The sequence below is a fragment of the Macrobrachium rosenbergii genome, chromosome 4, assembly GCF_040412425.1.
Source record: "Macrobrachium rosenbergii isolate ZJJX-2024 chromosome 4, ASM4041242v1, whole genome shotgun sequence".
Taxonomy (NCBI): Eukaryota; Metazoa; Arthropoda; class Malacostraca; order Decapoda; family Palaemonidae; genus Macrobrachium; species Macrobrachium rosenbergii.
In genome coordinates this window covers 33,719,425-33,735,048 of record NC_089744.1, presented here as the reverse complement: position 1 = coordinate 33,735,048, position 15,624 = coordinate 33,719,425, and positions in this window count along the sequence as shown.

Sequence of the window (15,624 nt, the reverse complement as noted above, 5' to 3'; positions counted from 1 at the left end):
ACAAAATCGGGCATAACTGATCCTCATCCCCTCAAATTTAACATCGAAGGAAAGCCCATGCAGTTCTCCTACTCTCTTTGCCTATGCCAGGGCAAGCAGGAAGACAGTCTTGAGGGTTAGATCCCTGTCTGACAACTCTTGTAAAGGCTGGTACGGTGCACAAGTCAGGCTCCTCAAAACGAGAGTTACATCCCATGCAGGGGGCCTGAGGTCACTGGGTGGGCAAGACCTTTTGAAGCTTCTCATCAGTAGTAAAACCTCCAATAAGGAGGAGGTATCTACTTTTTATCAGCTGCAAGACTACATCAAGCGTGGTCCTATAGCCTTTTATGGCTGAAACAGAGAGAAGCTTCTCTTGGCGAAGGAAGACGAGAAAGTCTGCGACCCACTGAATAGTAACTCTGACTGGAAAGAGCCCCCATCTACGACACCCACCACAAAAGACGGCCCACTTTCCCTGGTATAGCGCTTCAAAGGACTGTCTGGGGTATCCAGCCATCTCTGTTGCTGCGCGGCGTGAAAAGCCTCTTGCTCACAAGAGATGCTGGATAACTGCCAGTCATGAAGACAGAGGGACTGCACTGCCTGTTAGTACTGCTCTACCTGGGGTTGCCACAGAATGTTTGGCCAGGGAGGAATCTCACGGTGCCCCATTTGGGAGCCACCAAAATCATCCTGAGATTCGGGGTGATCAACACTTGGCTGATCACTCTGCGAATCAGACAAAATAGAGGGAAGGAGCAGATGTCAAGGTTGTCCCAAGGGTGCTGAAAAGCATCTCTGCAGCGGCCCATGGGTCCGGCACGACCAAACAGAAGACCTGAAGTTTTCTGTTGTGCCAGGTGGCGACCAGATTTATGACTGGACATCTCCCACAAATCAAACAAACTCTCTGTGATGTCCAAGTGAAGGGACCACTCTTCCCTGTCACTTGATTCTGGCAGCTGAGCTTGTCTGCCACTACATTCCTCTTGCCTGGAATGTACCTGGCTGACAGATCTACCGAGAGCGCCACCGCCCACTCATGCACCTGAATTGTCAACTGGTGAAGCAGAAGGAATACAAAATCCCCTGCTTCTTGACATATGCAGCCACTGTGGTGTTGTCGCTCATCAACACCACAGAGTGTCCCTTCACTCGATCCTGAAACTCTTGGAGGGCCAGCAAGGCCACCTTGAGCTCCAGGATGTTGATGTGAAAGTGGTTGTCATCTTGGTTCCACACTCCTGAAGTCAAGAACTCCTCCAGGTGTGCGCCCCCTCCCTCGGTCAATGCGTCTGAGAACAGAAGCATGTCCGAAGGGGGAGTGTGCAGGCATACTCCTATTAAGAGGTTCCTGTTGTCTAGCCACCAGTCTAGATCCTCTCTCACTTCCCCCGAGAGAGGAATGGAGGTGAAGTTGCCCATGAGGGACCAGTTTCTCATTTCTCCAAAGATGACAGGTGACCGATGACAACTTGTCATTGCCAAGCTGGCTGCTCCTGTCAAAACAGGAACAGCTGTGCTGCCTTCCTGAACCTGCTGATACAAGAGTCCAAGGGGAAACTCTTGCTGCTACTGTATCTGTCAGCATACCAAGGTACTTTATCCTCTGCTTGGGGGTGAGATTGGACTTCTCGAGATTTACTACAATCCCTAGATCGCAGCAAAACCCGAGGAGCCGATCCCTGTCCTGAAGCAACTGCGAGTAGGAGCTCGCCAGGATAAGCCAATTGTCGAGATTGCTCAACAGGCATATCCCATGTGAATGGGCCCAAGCTGACACCCGGGTGAACACTCGCATGAACACCTGAGGAGAGATTGAGAGCTTGAAACAGTGTGCCCTGAACTGGAACACCATCTCCCTGAAGATAAAGCGAAGGTACTAGCGGGAGGACAGATGGATGGATATTTGGAAATATGCATCCTTCAAGTCTACCATAAGCATGAAGTCATTCTCCCTCATGGAGGCAAGCACGGAGCGCACCGTCTCCATTGTGAACCGAGTCTGGCGAATGAATCGGTTCAAGGGAGAGAGGTCTATGACTGGTCTCCAACCCCCCAAAGTTTTCTCTGCGAGAAAGATGAGCCCGGGGACCAACCCAACGTGACTTCCACAGTGCCCTTGCTCAGCATGGCTTGCACTTCTTGCCTGAGTGCGAGATCCTTTGGCGAACCAAGAACGTAGGTTAGGAGACAGACTAGAGAATTGGTGAGGGGTGGCCGAGACTCGAAAGGGAATAGATATCCCTCCCGAAAGACATTCACTACCCGGGTCTCGGCTCTGTATCACTGCCATGTTGCCCAATGTCTCGACAGGCAACCCCGCCCCCCATGGCAGCAGCTGGAGGGGAATGCCGCCCCTAACATTTCCCCTTCTTCTTCCCCTTGGCTCCCTTTTCCAGGCTGGAAAGCAGGCTGAAAGGGGTGCAATTATGAAACCTTTCCTGTAGACAAAGAAGGCTAGGTGCTCCCGCAGGCGCCCTTTGAAGCCTGGGTATTCTTAGGGGCCGAGGAAGTGCTAGTCTGACTGGAAGGTTGGGCTGCAGTGGCAAGTGAAGACCTGGAGTTCTTAGCCACTGCCTGATGGACAAGGTGGTCACTATCTTTGGCCCACGCTTGTCCACCGCAGCATCCACCAACTCTCCAGGGAAGAGAGAGGCAGAACCCAGCAACGGTCTGTTCCGTAGGGTCATTGCAAACTCAGGACCTACAGACCTGGCGATCCAAGACAGGACAGCATCCCTTCTCTTCAGTACCGTGTTTGCCCACAGGTTTGCCGTCTGGTGCGCAAGGTAGGAGATGGCTCTACCTCCAGACTGGCACAGTCTCCCAAAGGCAGAGTCATCGCCAGGAACAATAGCACCTGAGGAGGCAGCCACCTTGGATATTGTGAATGACCACAGAACCAGCCAGGAGACTGCCTGGAGGGCTGCCATGGTGGTAGCCTCCAGGCTCACTGCCTCTTGCTGCGAAAGCGAGACCCCTTCCGAAACAAGGTGGTGCAGCGAGAGACCCGGGCCTAGACAAACCAGGTCCGGGTCAACCTGCTTGGTCAGCAAAGACCCCTCCGAGGGAATGTAAAAACGCTTCTGTTTGTCAAGGCAGAAGGGGTAGGAGCTTCTCTGAGCGGTTCGACTGAAGCAAATTCTCTTGCCCAGAAAAAAGATTACTCACCTAGTTGAGCGCCACCTCGGCAAGCGAGGACCATGGCAGTCCCACTGAAGCCTTTGGTTCCTTCTTAGGGCCCCAAAAGGCTTCGAGGCACGAAGGACAATCCACAGAGGAGGCCATGGCCCCTTCCCCGAGATCTCTGTGCTGACAAATCAGCTTGAAGATCTCAACAAAGGTCCTCTGTATTTCAGGGGTGTCCGCATCCTGAAGAGGACCCTCAAGTCCTTCCAAGGTGTGGTCCTCCCGATCTACTCTCCCTGCAGGAATGAGAACCTCGGCAGACCCCTTAGATCCATCCTGAAGTACTCGGGAGTACAACCAAGTTGATCTGAGGACCAAGCCAGGAACGTAAGCCTTCGTAGTCGAACTCTGGGGAGAGGACTCCCCAGAGCTCCTTCTGTCCGTCTTGCACCTTCCGGTAAAACCCCAGGAGGTTGAGGGGACAGGTGAGGAGGATTGGGCACTCCCATCAGTCCTACCAGTGGAACCAGCAGGAGGGGCGGGCCGCGTGCAGTCATCAACCAGTGGTGATGACAGCAACACAGGTCCAGGAGAGCACTTATGCCTCAGTGAAGCACTGTCCAGAAGAGAGCATAGAGGTTCAAGCGAGCTGAGCCGAGCCGATCACAGTCGAACGCGCGGCTGGCTGGCAAGAACTTGCACTGTCCTCTTGACATGCCCTAGTCTTCTTCGAGGCTGAAACCTCGTGAGAAGAAGACTGGACAAGGGACCTTCTCACTGTTTCTCCAGGTGTTTGGACCCTCGGGACCGAGGCACCAGTTTGGGAACCTGGCTGAGCAATGGTGGTAGCGCCAGCAGGAAGATCCGAGACACCTGCATATCTCAGCTCTTTCTCTTGCCATGCCTGAATCGGGATGGTGAGAGGTCTCTCCGGCACCAGTTCAGGATAAGCAAGTCTCTTTGGAGACTTGAGTACTTGAAGAGTGACTCGTGAATGAGCACCCAACACAGCAATAGTCTTAAAAGAGGACTTCTTAGGACTGGCGATGGGAGAACAAACCAAGGTCTGCGTGCCAGCGGCTCCCAAAACGCAAGATCCTGGGGTGAGGTAAGTGATTCAGTTCCCGATCCCAAAGGTCAGGAAGAGCTGATGGGAGATCCCACTGCTTCCCCTGTGGGGAGAGGCAGCCCCTTAGAAGCCCCAGGGCAGGACTTCTGGGGGAGCAGCAGCCTTCTTCTTCCTCTGCTGACAGGTCTCGGAAGAGGAAGGGGAGGAGGTAGCAGACGACAAGGATGAAGTCGATGAAGACGATGACGACAACTTATGGGACCTCTTCCTCGACTTCTTCACCACCTTCTTCAGGATTATGGGACCTCTTCCTCGACTTCTTCACCACCTTCTTCAGGATTGTAGTCAAGTCCCCCATCCAAGAAGGAGCAGCAGACATCACAGGAGCAGCCGGGCAGACAGGGCAACAGGAGCAGCAGGAGCACCAGCAACAGGAGAGGTGACGGGAGAGGCTGGGACAGCCAGGGCAGGTGGAGCAGCAACAGCAGCCTGGACAGCAGAAATCACAGGAGCAGCAGGGGCAGAGGGGCAACTATAATACGGGGAACAGAGGAGGTGACCATCATAGATGGTACAGACCGGGCTGTGGAGCCACAGTAAAACCTGGAGGCAGGGGCACCGCATGCAGGGATGCTAGAACAGAAGTCACTTGGGTTGCTAAGTGTGAAGAGACAGTCACCAGCATCTTAGTGAATGCTGTCATCGTTACCATGGTGGTCGTAGTGGTAGAGGAGGCGTGGGTCACCACCAGAGCGCTCACCAGGTGAGACAAGAGGCCCCGCAGGGATGGAGGGCCTGGAAGATCCAAAGAGCCCCAAGCTGCTTCCAAGTCGGTCACCTGCTTACCAAGGAAAGCCTCGACTGCTATACTGTAAGAAGAAAAGGTCGGGTTAGTGGAGGGAGACTCCTCTCACTCTGAGGGAAAAATTTCCCTCTCGGAGTGAGGGGAGGCCCCCAAAAGGAGGTCGTCCTGATCGTCCGCTAGCCCCTATCGTTCCACTCTCAACAAAGCGAGCGAAGAAAACGAAGGAGAGTTCTGTCTCAAAGGAGAGACAGCCAGAAGGGGAAGCTTGCCGGGAGAGAGAAATGAGTTAGAAGGGTTGGCCACCATGGCAATAGTCGGGGGCGTATAACCCTCAGACGATGGCTTGGCAGTCTTCCTCTGATACCGTTTCCTCCCTTCAAACTTCACCCACTACTCAGCTGACCAGGAACAACACTCAGCACAAGTAGAATCATGTAAGCACACACACCCCCTTCAAGAGGAACAGAGGGCGTGAGGATCAACCTCAACATAAGATCGGAAGCTACCGCATTTCTTGCCGCCAACCCCTGGACACACAAGCTGAGGGAAGATGGCCTTGCGAACGGGCTTGTAAGATTTGTGGGTTTGCATAATTATACTCAAAAACACATATATACTTCAAGCTAAATCAAAGAAAGAAAGATCCCACCGGGAAAAAACAGCTCAGCGACAATCAGGGTAGAGAGGGAGAACACGTCTGCACCACGACAGCCGAAAGTAAATTGTAATGTTTAGGTCTGGGTGGGCGGGAACCCCGCCTAATGGATGGTAGTTAACTGCCTAACCACCTTGTCTGAAAGTTCAACAGCTGTTTCCAGCTCTGCTGTAAGCAATTCCTAATGTAAAAGATTGATGGTTTGCATATCATGTAAGAACAAACATTAATTAAAGTTTACACCTGAACGGGAGAATTGTCATTGTCTCAGAGAACTGACTGGCAATGTTCCATCTCCACCTGGAGATGTCATTTTCATGAACAAAGGAAATGACTCCACCTGACACATGGAAGCACAGATTGATAGGGCAGTAAGCCAAAGAGTTATATCTGAAAATTTACTAAAGGAAAAATCAGGAGGCACCTGTCCTTTACATAGAATTGGAAAGTGCAGGTTTGTAAACATCAACATCAACATAATGGGGATGCTGTGTAATTATCATCACTGGCTCTAAACAAAGTGTGACACAAAGAGCCTCAATATAATGCAATGGTTTCAGATGATAATACTCTTCCCCCACACTGCTAAAAGAGGAAGGAGGAGTTGGATCTTCTTGAATTAAAGCTGTAAGATATGGGTTCTATTGTGTAACTCACCTACATCACAACCTGTTCCAGCTCATAATCAGCTGGAATGGTGACTCATGAAGACCAAAAGGAAGAAAGAAGAGAAGTGCCAGTCACTCAGCCTTATCAATCCTTGTACATAAGAAAAAAAGAAAAGTGCCAGTCACTTAGTCTTATCAATCCTTGTACATTAGGCAAAACAATTTTCTGCCCATGTGGAGCTTGGTTAGTTATTCAACCTATTGAACAGCCACCATAGGACAAAGGGAGAAGATAACCAAGGACTTGTGGGCAATGTCCCTTAGACACAACAGGGTGACAGAAAACCAGGAATGGGGCAAGACCACTGGCTTTGTGTTCTCTAATACCCTCCCTAAATGACCTCCTTGTGCCTAACAGTACTAAAAAATGTGTGCTTATACTTGGGTCCATGATGCTGGGTCCTGTCAATATAGTACCAAAAGGCTAGCACTGGAAAGAAACCCTCATCCAGATCACTATCAATGAAGTCTCAGAGGGAGGGGATAGAAAAGCTTGTAAGTCTTTCACTAATAACTGATAGGTTTTCAGACCTGATATGATAACTGTGCTTATAATATCATGAAGAATAGGGCATGCCCTTTACATGAAGTCAGTGATCTGCTGTAGAATAGCTTTGACCTGAGAGAAGCCCATTCAGCAACACCAATTGCAGATAATAGCCTATTTCCCCTGGTATACCACTCCTGAGGACCTCCAGGGGTATCTCCATCACAGTCTTTGAAGAAAAACTTCTCTCTTGCAAGAGCTACTGGATAGTCTCCATCTGTGAAAGCAGAGTGACTTCATAGATTGGCAGTACCTCAATATGCAGGCCCGACACAGAAGAGCAGGCCAGAGGGGTATCTAATGGTGCCACCACTAGAAGAGCCAACAGATCAAGGTACCACTCTGCTTGTTGGCAATGTGGAGCCAACAGGGTCATCCTGGGCCCTGGGATGATCAACACAGCTGATCAACTGATGAATCTAGCTGAATGGCAAAAAGGCATAGATGTTCAAATAATCCAAAAGAATGTTGGAAGGTATCCTCTACAACAGCACAAAGGTCTGGAACAGGGGAGCAAAATGCTGAGAGCTTGCTGGCTAGTTATGTCAAAAACAGATTGATCACCAATATTTTCTAAAGCTCAAATAGCCTCTCTGCCATACAAGTACATGGAACAACTCTGTTCCCATGACTTGCCTCTGGCCACTGAGATAGTCTGACATGATGAATAATCACTTTGGCCTTAATGTACCTCGCTGACAGCTCAACTTCCTGACACTCTGCTACTTGTGCATCTGCCTAACCCACTGATAAATGATAAAGACCATTCCCCCATTTGTTGATGTATAAAACTATGGTTGTTTTGTCATTCATAAACATTCCAAGCACTTTGAGGGCTAGCAATGCTGCTTATCTCTTTAAGTTACTGATGTGAACATAAAAATAATTTCTTGTTCACATCAAAACAGACTGGGTCCCCTAGGAGTACACCCCTCATTCAATGTATCCAAGAACAGAAGAATCTCCAGAGGCATGGAGTTCAATGGAACTCCCACACAGAAGTGCCTGTTGTCCAGCCACAAGTCGAGATCACCTCTCACTTCCTCTTATGACCAAGGGACACAGGATGAGATGGAGGAATGCCTAAAGCTAACCTTTTATATATTTTCTTAGGATGTGTTTGAACTTACTCCTTCAGCCTCAAGCCTATCTAGCTCATCAACTCCTGGATACAATGAATAGGGCACTGAGTGCATTTCGTAAAAAAAAAAAAAAGATTGAATACCTTGTATCAATTCAATCTGTACTGTACTTTAAAACAAGTACCCAGTAGGATTTTAAAGAATCTAACCAGTTGTTAACAAGTGTGGTTGGACATGCTTCCTCAACACACATCACAAGTTTCAGCTTCTGGTTATTGTAGCTTACTTAGTCTACAATTTCTTCTGGAACCTTCAGCTTTGCATCATCATAAACTTTCAGCTCCACTGTATACTACTGGCAGGTGTGTTAAATGTCTGATTTATATACTTCTCTGGCGATCTGCATAACCACATTTCAGTGTCGATGTTCATAAAGTTTTACAATGGATTTCATATCTGTTCAACTCCCTTTTTGGTTTTTGTTGCAAATGAATGAATACCTACGACTTTACATGCTTCCTCCGGTGCAGCTTTAAGTAGCACATTTTCTAAGAATGTCCCACTCTTCCACGCTTTTGACAAATCATATCTTTATCAGGGCATGAGGGACCACATCCACAATGGTCCATCCTACCACATCTTGAAGACTAGCCTAATTTGTGTCCGTGAGCTGATATTCTGTCATGTGAGCTGATATTCTGTCAAAGAGATTTTTTAAATCCACTTTTTTTTTTTACCATATAGTACCTTAAATTTTTACTTTTTATGTCTATGGGAGAGTTCATTAACTTCTTCAGTAGTTTGAATGCTACTGCCTGTCCACAATGCCTTCAACTGATGTTCCACTAGTTTATAAGCTCTTGCTGTTTTTACAGAACTGACATAAAAATGGTATCATCCTTTTAAACAATTTGCAATGCACCATAATTTATTACAACGACACACCTGTCAATTATCTGGTCCTGAATTTCATATGCACTTACAAAAGCACTTAACTGGGCCTGCTTCCAAAGTTTTGTCCTAAATTTATTACAGTAATTTTTTTTTCCTGTTTCTTGGTCCTCAAAACCTTACCTATAATGTGTTTATTCAACATTCAGAAATCCTTTTGAGCATTGCATAATCCATACATGATCCTGCATCTATAAGATTTTCAAACATTGTACATAAAGTTCTTGTACAGTCAGCTCAACCTGACACATGATTCTTCTTGTATCATCCCAAATCTTAGACTCAATATAACAGGTGCCAAGTAGTGTTAAATTTTTTTATTTCCGTCATACATGTCGATATGTTTGCGAATTCACAAAAACACTATATTCTCCTTATGGGTATATGAACATGGTCTCTTTCATGCATTGGTATAATTCATAACCTATGTGACATGCATTAATTTTTTACATTGTTTAGCTCAAAGCAGTGTGATAAGGTTAGCAATCAATTCAGAGCACTTAACTTGCTACTCAAAGTGGTCGTCGTAACTGCCTCTACAACATATAACAGTAGACCTAATAAGCTTAACATTCATAACAGACTAGGAATATGAATAGGAATATGAATTACAAAAAGTTTTCTTTCAGTTTTGAAGGTTTTAGGCTACGTTCAAACTGCCTGTGTGTTGCAAAATTATTTATAGGCCTAACGAAAATAATCTAAGGTTCCTCAGATAAAACCTCGTTTACTAAAGGGTTTACTTTTAGAGATTTACCTCTTCTTTAAAGAAACAAAATGATGCTTACTTAAATTATGTCGAGAAGCTAGCTATTGATCAAAATATTTCTTTGTAATAACACAAGGGATTGCATATGTAAATTTTTTTTAACTGATGAAGAATGTTATTTTCTTGAGAGTCCTTCTGTTTGCTTTTGGCATATAACTGACTCATTCATAAGGCAACTTGAGGTGCAAGAATACATAGATAACTTCATACGTCTGGACAAAAATTTGCTAGGTGTAATGTATTTTTAGCAAGTAAAGAAAACTAACGCGACTAGGCCAAGGAACAAAATCTTGAAATTAACAAGAGTAACTGCATAAGCGAATATTTGCTTATGAACCATTATTTTTGAAGTGGTTAAACAATACAGCATAAACAGCATTTTTTATGACAATCCAAATATTCCTATAATAAATATAAAATAAATATTTTCATGATGATTTTATTGTCTCTTTTCACCACATGTTGACATATGTTTCAGGTGGTTCATGTTGCTGCTGCTCAAACGGTTGCATCACACAGGCCCACCCACCAGTTGATATCAGTGGATGTGTTTTAGCTAAAGTAATACTTTCGTATCTGTTTATTTATTTTTTTTTTAGTGTCAAAGGGTACAAATAATCAAATAGGACTATTTCAGATTTTATGGTTGCAGTTCCTAGGCTTGATAGGCATTTTTTTTCGAACGTATCAGCAACAAGTGAATGAAAGTTTTGGAAATGTTTTGTCACTGTTTTTCGGAAATTTGGTTATAAGAAATATTTTCTTACACTTTTGACACATGATGTAGTAGGTTTGTGTGAAGACAGTAGTTTGTGTTTTATAAATATCTATAAGTAGTGTTTTTTTTGCTTAGTTTTTTTTGATGATTTTTTTATAGCTGTAGTAAGTTTTGCCATGTAAAAGGTTTTTTCTGTTCTTGTCTTTTCAGAAGTGAACGAGCGGTAGGTCAGCAGACCAACTTTTCCCCTTCCGAAGTTTCCCTTTTAAAGTTTGCCCTCTGGTATACGGACTTGTGAGGACCATTTTGTGTTGAGGGGTGTGGAGGCTTTCTGTGTGTTAGTGTGCAATTGCAAGAAGCAACTGAACTATACTAAGAACACTCCGAAGGTAAAGTGAAGTTAGTACAGTTGGAAAGGGGTAGTCGGATGTGCACGTGTCACACAATTGTTTTGTTTCATAAAGCCTATAGAACGCTTGTGTGTATATGAATTTGAGAGATGATGAAAGGTGCCATCTCTAGAGACTACAACTGTTAAGAAGTTGGAGATCCTGTTTTAAGCTGTATAGTGTCCTATCTTTGGCCATGAATGAACTTTCTGTATGGACAAACTTATTTGAAAACAGCGAATCAGGGACACACTAAAGATTTAATGAACTGGCAGTGGGACTTTCATAAGTGCTTTTCTTGACTAGTGTGATCATTTTGGATTCCAGGATTTTGGATTCAATGTAGTTTTATTCTGCTAAGTTGAAGTCCCTAATGTTGTAAAGGGCAAGGTATTATCTATACAGGCAGTCCCAATTATTGGTGGGGGTTCTGTTTCGACAGCATGACAATAAGCAAAAGTTGCTGATAACAGAAATTTGGCGACTTTCGGGTTTTTTTTTGGCGATTTTCGGTTATTGGTGCCTCTGTTAGGTATGTATCAGCAGTGATAAGCAGAAATTGGTGCATATCAGTGCCAAAATCGCCGATTTTCGTCGCTAGACAAGCACCAAAAAACCAGATCGCTGATAACCCCAAGGACTGCCTGTATGTATGTATGTATGTATGTATGTATGTATGTATGTGTGTATATATATATATATATATATATATATATATATATATATATATATATATATATATATATATATATATATATATATATATATACTATATATATTATATAATATATATATACCTCATTCAAACTGGATGGTATCTAATGGAGTATTTATTCAGAAAAGTTACTAAAAGCTTTTCTTGGACCAACAGTTTCTTGGACATTATCAAAGCATCTGTATTGGCACGGATACTTGATAATGTGGACTGTTTGTCCAAGAAAGCTTATAACTTTTCTGAATAAATACTCCATTAGATACCATCCAGTTTGAACAAGGTTCTTTTAGTAATTCTACTAATGCACAGGACAATTGTGTATGTGATAAAGTTAATATATATATATATATATATATATATATATATATATATATATATATATATATATATATATATATATATATATATATATATATATATATATATATATATATATATATATATATATATATATATATATATATATATATATATATATATATATATATATAATATATATATAGTATATATATATATATATATATATATATATATATATATATATATATATATATATATATATATATATATATATATATATATATATATATATATATATATATATATATATACATATATATATAATATACAGGCAGTCCCGGTTAACAGTGGGCTTGGTTAACAGCGATCCGGTTTTATGGGGCTTGTCTAGCGACCAAAATCGGCAATTTTCAGCGCTGAAAATCGCCGATTTCCGCTATCGGCGCCCGATAATTGGGTGTTATATATATGATACATACCTAACAGAGGCGCCGATAACCGGTTTTAAAATTGGCACTTTTCGCAATTTTAAGCCTCGAAAATCGCCGATTTCCGCGCAAAAATTGCCGATTTTGGGTTATCATCACACCCTCAGAAACAGAACCCGCCAATAACCTGGGACTGCCTGTGTATATATATATATATATATAAAATATGCCGATTTATATATATACCCTATAAATATATATATATATATATATATATATATATATATATATATATATATATATATATATATATATATATATATATATATATATATATATATACACATATATACATACATACACACACACACACATATATATATATATATATATATATATATATATATATATATATATATATATATATATCAACACAATTACATGTGGAACAGAAATAAATTTCTGACTCATATCAGGATCAAACCCATGTCTTTCAAATGAAAGACCAGAGCACTGCCAACCAGGTCACACAAGTTATTAAAGAAGTTGGAACCTGAGTACAAGAGTACCCAAGAAATTACCTGGCCAGGCTAACTGCTTGCATACCAGCATGTTTTCCCCAGCTTCCCGACTTAGCAGTCACCCAACTGACAGCATTTCATTCGAATAATCTTTTTTAAGTGAATAAGATAGTAATATCAACACACAATTACATGTGGAACAGAAATAAATTTCTGACTCACATCAGGATCAAACCTTGGTCTTTCAAATGAAAGACCAGAGCGCTGCCCACCAGGCCACACGAGTCATAAAAGAAGTTGATCTCAAGTACAAATGTACCCAAGGAATTACCTGGCCAGGCTAACTGCTTGCATAACAGTGTGTTTTCCCCAACTTCCCGACTCAGCAGTGACCCGAATGACAGCATTTCATTCGAATGATCTTTTTTAAGTGAATAAGATAGAAATATCAACACAAATTACGTGTGGAACAGAAATAAATTTCTGACTCACATCAGCATCGAACCCAAGTCTTTCAAATGAAAGACCAGAGTGCTGCCAACCAGGCCACACAAGTCATAAAAGTTGGAACCTGAGGACAATTGTACCCAGGAATTGCTTGGGCTAGCTAATTGCTTGCATACCAGTGTGTTTTCCCCAACTTCCTGACACAGCAGTGACCCAATTGACAGCATTTCATTCGAATTATCCTTCCTGAGTGAATTTGACAGAAATATCAACACACAATTATGTGTGGAACAGAAATAAAGTTATGTGTTGAAGTGTGAAAATAGAGGAGGAGAAAAGGATGAAATCCGAGCACATCATAATCAGTTGAGGATGTGGAGAGAACCCCTGAAATATATGGAAATCCATCTGATAGTTGAAATCTTGGCAAGAGCAAAAATAGGGAAGTCGTAGAAGACGATGACAACGATAGTTTCTGGGGAGACAACCAAGTAGTAATGGTTACTAAGAGGATAAAATGTAGGAGAAAGGAAAAATCTATAAAGGAGTCTCAAAATGGAATTGGAGAGAACACTTTTGCTAGGTTGTTTGGGGAAAGTACTGAAAATGGTTAATATGATTTTGAGGGATTTGTTTGGGATCCAGAAGGAGTCAGTCTGATAGCTGGTAGGATCACAAGTGAAGGAAGGGAAAATTTGATAGAGGGGTTGGAATTGACAGGTACTGAGGGTACCTACAGTATATGTGATTTTTGGTTTAGAGAAGTGGAGAAGGTGACTGTGGGTGTGAGTGTGTATGAGGAAGAGTTGGGAGTGAATGAACATGCGATTGGGAAGATTCCCAATGATCTGGATCAGAGGACGAGAGTGATAGAAGAAAGTATGAAAGAGATGTTGAGTGTGTTGTCAGATATTGAGGGGATGGAGTCGGCCTCAAGTCTGGGAAGTCTGAGCGGTCCAAGACCAGAAGTACAAGAGAGAGAGAGAAAGAGAGTGAGTATGGGAGACAAAGACTGTGGACCCGCAGTCAGGGCCTGGTTCCTGAGTATGAATGGACTGTGAGAAAGGATTTTTAGTGCGATAAGGGTAAAGTTTACCTTTTCTGGTAAGGGGGAATGTGGTAGGTTTCTGTGAAGACAGTGGTTTGTGTTTTATAAATAGTATGTTTTTTTATGCTTAGGTTTTTTTATTATTTGTTTAGATTATTTTTTGTATAGCTGTAGCAAGTTTTGCAATGTAAAAGGTTTTTTCTGTTCTTGTCTTTTCAGGAATGAATGAATGGTAGGTCAGCCGACCAACTTTCCCCCCTTCTGAAGTTTGCCTTTTGGGCCCTCTGGTCTGGACTCGTGAGGACCACTTTTGTGTTGTGGGGTTTGGAGGCTTTCTGTGTGTTGGTTTGCAATTTCAAGAAGCAATTGAACTACATTAAGGACACTCTGAAAGTAAAGTGAAGTTAATACAGTTTGAAAGGGGTAGTCGGATGTGCATGTGTCACACAATTGTTCTGCTTCATAAAGCCTACGGAACACTTGTGTGTATATGAATTTGAGAGATGATGAAAGGTGCAACCTCTAGAGACTACAATTGTTAAGAAGTTGGAGATCCTGTTTTAAATTGTACAGTGTCCTATCTTTGGATTTATATATATTTGCTTGACCTCAATGACTTGTCAGCAATTATATTGGCTTTACCTCAATGACTTGTCAACACTGTTATGTCCCTGAGACTAGGAAAAGTGAAAAGATGTGCTTGTGTCCTCAAATACATCAAAAGAGATGCCAAAAATCACATGTCCGTATGGTTCCTGAAGACGTCCCAACACCATCCACGGCTAAAGAGTCACGACCCACAGCCAAGGTGGAGGAAGTTCGAACATCCCCTACCTCTGTAGCCTTTTGAGGACAAATGAACATGGGAGAAACACGGTCATGTACAGCTGACGACTTGGGAGCTGCTGCCGATTCTGGAACACGCCTCCTGACTGGGATGTGACTGTTCCGGCTTGAAGAAGAAGAAGAAATAATGCTCCTTCTTTTCTTGGCACTAGGATCAGACACGAAGTCCCTAATCTCCAACGCTTGACCGGAGAGAAAGTACAGGGGACACAGACGACTGCAATGCTGGTGCAACATTCTGAACAAGGATTAGTGACATTACACATATTTGCTCTGCACCTACTGCACGTTGAATGGGGATCCATATTCATGGAGGCTAGGAAGCGAGAACAAGGGAAACCTCGAACACCATGGCACAACCTCTGAGGTTTTTGGGAACCAGATATGGAGCTAGCAGAAGGGTTTTGGGTACCCATGATAAACACAACTCTTCCCCACAAGCACACCAAACCTTCACACGGAAACACAGAAAGAACACGGGCAAACAAACAACTGGCTTTAGGGAGGAGAGAAAGAACAAGACATCCTCACTCAAATGCGGTAAGAAGAAAA